The 5,443-nt window shown below is 39.1% G+C and overlaps 1 pseudogene; it reads right to left on the bottom strand.

The window, feature by feature from the left end:
• Window positions 1–2,388: 2,388 nt before the first annotated feature.
• LOC144291104 (cytoskeleton-associated protein 2 pseudogene) lies at window positions 2,389–3,902 on the bottom strand (annotated as a pseudogene).
• Between the last annotated feature and the right edge of the window lie 1,541 nt (window positions 3,903–5,443).

Genomic DNA, 5,443 nt, shown 5'->3' with positions numbered 1-5,443 from the left:
ATTCATGGAGGATTCTGGGCAGTTCCTGGGATCCTTCCTTACAGTTGAGCCTTGTCTCATTTGTAGTTCATGTGGTACAAGGTGTATTATCACCAACTCCCTTTCTTCTCCCAGACCTGCTTTATCTCTTGGGGATTTATAGAAAACAAAAATACTGAATCCAATCACTTAAGAGTAGGGGCTGTTTGTTTGGGTTTTTTTTTTCAGTCTTACACAGAAGGAAAATTTTACTAAAATAATGCCAACCCAACAGCTTGTAGATATTTTGGGCACCTGTTGTTAGTGTCCTGGCTTACACTCCATTCTTATACATTTCTGCACAGTGAGTGATGGGTCTAGGATCCTAGCTCTGAAATCCAAGTAAGAAAGGGGGTATAGGGGCTAGTGCTCTGGTAGTGATGTTCTATAAGTCCTTGCTCATTCATGTTGGTTCTCAGCAATATCTTTGAGTCACACTTTTAGGTTTCACAGAAGTAAAATGCTGTCACTCAAGGTGATCCTGGTTGGACAGTCCAAGCTTGTGTTACTTTTACTGTTTCAATTACTATGAAGCAGAGGTGTAAGATGGTAAAGCCCACTCTTATCTGAATGTTAAAGCCATCTAAGATTGGATACTGCCATTTAAAATGTTTTGTTGTCATCACCATTGGGTACAAGAGTTAAGATTACTCAATTAAGGATTTCTAGAGGAAGGATACAACCCTGATCTTTATCTTTGCAGAGATATCTACCTAATATATCCTTGGGTTAAGAATCAGGGATGTTCTTATGCATACAAAGGCTGAGTTGACATGTCATCCTAAGCATTTTTGAATGATAGGTGCCAATTTATGTGTGTGTCAAAGAAAGGAGTTATTGATTGGGGGGCTTTTAAGTATCTGGACTATGTCATGAAGCCCACATTTAAGTCCAAGCTCCATTTTTGGAGTTGTCTGGGACCAGTCAACTGATCATCAGGGATGATACCTATAGAATACTATACTACATGTAGTACACAATACTGCAATATACTATCACAACTTGACTACAGTATAGTATCAGGGTAGTATAGTGTGGTATCAAAGATGACCTACACTGGAATTTATGTGGGCAATAAATAAACTTTTACCTATAAAACCAATAGGGTTTCTATTATCACAGCATATACCCTCAACAACCCTGTGAGTACATACTACTATTGTCTTATTTATAGGTGAAAAAAACAAAAGCACGGGAAGTTCGGGCAACATATCCAAGGTCCCCCAGCTAGGAAATAGGGGAGCTGGGACTCTACCACAGGCTGTCGGAGTCCATGTTCAATATATCACAGTGCTTCCAACTGGCATATGGTTCCTGAAGACTAGAAATGAAATTTTAAAAATCAAGTTAAGGAGAATACTCTTGTCTCCTCCTGGCCTCAGTCATTCTTGGGCTGATCACTCTGAGGTCATAGGTGAAATGAAGGTCAGAGACATGAGTGGAAGCCCTTATCATGGTCTTGCTGCTCTCAGGACTAGGCAGTTGAGGGGGTTGCAGAGGGCATGTTTTTTTTTTTCACTATACAGATATATTTATTTATAGATATTAGGTACACAGTTTATAAAAGAATAAAAATCCTCTCTAGAGCAAAAGACAATAGAACAAAGATAGGTGCTAGTATACAAATGGAATGAGTGAACAAAAGACTATGTGATTTTCAAGCACATTTATATTACACAGTTTTGAAACTATTGAATCTTTGAAACTGTAGAATTGATAGAGGATAGTTTGGAGACTTATAAGACAATTTTACAAGTGATATTTATGTGTGGGGAGAAGAAACTTAATTGTACATAACTATCATGTTTTAACGGACATGACTTAATAGTAGAGTCAGTATTCTGCTTAAAGGCTGGCATGTATATTCTAAATTTTAAGAACATGTCCACATAAATATATAAATTTAATCTAGAAGACCTTTTCTGATTATGCACATTTACTTATATTTAATAGCTAACAATTTGATACTATTAAAAGTGAACAAGCCAACATTATGATCAAACCTGTTTATATTCAAGTAACTCCCTCTGCTGAGATTGGCAAGGTAGGATTAGCTTTTTGCTGAACAGAAGGCAATCCTTGCTATGATGTGACCATCAGTAAAAGAGCTTACTGTCATGAATACTTAAGTATTTGGCCAACTCCTAAGAGACATACAAAACTACAACAAGCAAACAAAACCCTCAGGAACAATAAAAGCCCCATTTCTTATCATTGCTTTATTTCTCTTGTGCTGTTCCAGTCTCTGAGTACATCAGGCATAGGGCTGTGTTAGGATGCCATACAAAAGCATCAGTTTCACCTCCCAACTCTGTTAACTGCTCCAGTGAAGAGACGGGTGGATAATGGTCTTTTAACATATCTGGCAATTAAGAAATCTTCTCTTGAATAGGTTGAGAACGTCTAACTGGTGTTAGAAACTTTAACTCTTTAAATGTAGAATCTGTATTGTCAAACTGTATCTTCTTTTTCATACTTTGTAGGTATCGTGTAGTAGACACATTATATTTAATTAAGCAGCTCCCCCCAGTTTCTGCACAGTTTTAACATCATTGGTTAGATCTTTTGTTTTGTCATCTTGCTCTTGTTTGTCATCTTGAAATACCACGTTTCTAGGTTTCTTTTCCATTTCTGGTTTTCCTGACTCTAGATTAACACCTATATCTTCACTGCTGATACCCTGGATGTATTCCTTGGTTGCACAAGCCTCAACATTTTCTCCATATTTGACTTTTTCTGGACTCTTCATTGTTATAATATCTGCAATTACGTGTCGCATTTCTTCGATAGGCTGAGCCCCTGCCAAAATAGCTTTCTCATAGATTGTGATATGTTGAATAGAGCTTGTGAAGTGGTTCAATACGTGCAAGGCATACACAATACTTAACAAGTTTTTTGGCATCTGGAATATTTTTAATCAGGTCATTCAGTATGACTAATATTTCTTCTTTTGGGCACCCCTTATTAATCAGGTTTAGGCATTCAGAAAATGTCTTGTTCACATTTTCAGTAAATAATCTTTGTTCATATTCTTCTACCATGGTAGTCCAAAAGGACCCAACTGAGTTTTCATTTCGCCCTTCAGGCTGGGTAACTCCTGAGCTAGGAGGGCTTTTCAGCACTTTTCTTTTGCTAGCTTTCCACTCACTCAGACAAGCTTTTCTTTCTTTTGCTGTTTCTTTGGGCTGAGTTGATCTATCAATAGTTGCTTTTGCTATAGTGTGTCTGTGAGAGTCAATGCTTTTTGACTTCTGAATCAGTCTGGAGTTAGAAGATGAAGCAGGCCTGGCTACAATTTCAGACGTCAGGTTTCTTGACAGTGTCTTCTTTCTCTCTACATCCTGAGAACTGGTTTTGGCTCTAGATGAAACTGTGTTTGATTGCAGTAATTCCTTCTCCTGAGGCCCTTTCTGGATTGTAACATTGGCAGCAGTTCTCCTGATGCCTTGTTTCACAAGGTCCCAAAGCACTATTGTCGTGACTTCTGATAGGAGGCCACACCAGCTGTCTGTCTTGAGAGGCAGTGCTCACAAGTCTAGTGGTGGTCATCATGTTTCGGGTTGTGTCACTTCTCACTGTCAAACTGCAAGTGTCTGCAGGCAGAGGCTCTGGGGCTTTAGGATAGTAGCTGAAAGTTTCTTTGTTGCTGCAGAACTCTCATCTCTGATTGGTAGGGGCTTTCTAAATGAATTAATCTTAGACTGAACAGTTTGACCACGGTAAGACCGAAGCACAAGTTTCTTGGACATGTTAGCATCTCGCTTCGGTTTTTCTGTGGATATTTGTTTCTTTTTACATTTTTGTTTTGAATTTCAGAACTTTGGTCTCTTCCTGGACCTGGCCTTCAGAGTTCATCACTTTCAGGTCTCTACTACCTGATACATGATTTACCTGTTTATGTACAAAAAAATGTTTCTCTTTTTAACATATGTTCCTTGAGTTTTTGTCTTCTTTGTTCTCTAAATGTGGGCTGAGTCCTCTGGCTCTGGGGCAGCTGCAGCTCCTGGGGCATGGCTAGGGCGCTCATTGCCAGTAGCGGAGCGGGACACATCTACGCTCTTACAGGCTCCCAGTTTTAAACCAGTAAGAACAAGCCAGAAGGACCTGCATCTTGTCTATTGCCTTTCTCTTTCATTTTTACCCCTGCTCCTCTCAGATCCAGTAAAGCTTCCCTGAAGTTAAAAAAAAGAGAGAGAGACTGGATGTGTGCATATTTCTCCCCAAACTTGAGATATTTTTAAAGAAATATTTCTCAACTAATATTCGATAAAGGAGGAAAGACTATCCATTGGAAGAAAGACAGTCTCTTCAATAAATGGTGCTGGGAAAATTGGACATCCACATGCAGAAGAATGAAACTAGACCACTCTCTTTCGCCATACACAAAGATAAACTCAAAATGGATGAAAGATCTCAATGTGAGACAAGATTCCATCAAAATCCTAGAGAAGAATAGAGGCAACACCCTTTTTGAACTCGGCCACAGTAACTTCTTGCAAGATACATCCACGAAGGCAAAAGAAACAAAAGCAAAAATGAACTATTGGGACTTCATCAAGATAAGAAGCTTTTGCACAGCAAAGGATACAGTCAACAAAACTAAAAGACAACCTACAGAATGGGAGAAGATAATTGCAAATGACATATCAGATAAAGGGCTAGTTTCCAAGATCTATAAAGAACTTATTAAACTCAACACCAAAGAAACAAACAATCCAATCATGAAATGGGCAAAAGACATGAAGAGAAATCTCACAGAGGAAGACATAGACATGGCCAACATGCATATGAGAATATGCTCTGCATCACTTGCCATCAGGGAAATACAAATCAAAACCACAATGAGATACCACCTCACACCAGTGAGAATGGGGCAAATTAACAAGGCAGGAAACAACAAATGTTGGAGAGGATGCGGAGAAAAGGGAACCCTCTTACACTGTTCGTGGGAATGTGAACTGGTGCAGCCACTCTGGAAAACTGTGTGGAGGTTCCTCAAAGAGTTAAAAATATACCTGCCCTACGACCCAGCAATTGCACTGTTGAGGATTTACCCCAAAGATACAAATGCAATGAAACGCCGGGACACCTGCACCCCGATGTTTATAGCAGCAATGTCCACAATAGCCAAACTGTGGAAGGAGCCTCGGTGTCCAACGAAAGATGAATGGATAAAGAAGATGTGGTTTATGTATACAATGGAATATTACTCAGCTATTAGAAATGACAAATACCCACCATTTGCTTCAACGTGGATGGAACCGGAGGGTATTATGCTGAGTGAAGTAAGTCAGTCGGAGAAGGACAAACATTATATGTTCTCATTCATTTGGGGAATATAAATAATAGTGAAAGGGAATATAAGGGAATGGAGAAGAAATGTGTGGGAAATATCAGAAAGGGAGACAGAACGTAAAGACTGCTA

This window comes from Canis aureus, chromosome 19 (genome assembly GCF_053574225.1).
Source record: "Canis aureus isolate CA01 chromosome 19, VMU_Caureus_v.1.0, whole genome shotgun sequence".
Taxonomy (NCBI): domain Eukaryota; kingdom Metazoa; phylum Chordata; class Mammalia; order Carnivora; family Canidae; genus Canis; species Canis aureus.
Note: the sequence above shows the minus strand (reverse complement) of the source record. Positions and strands in the feature narration are given on the sequence as shown.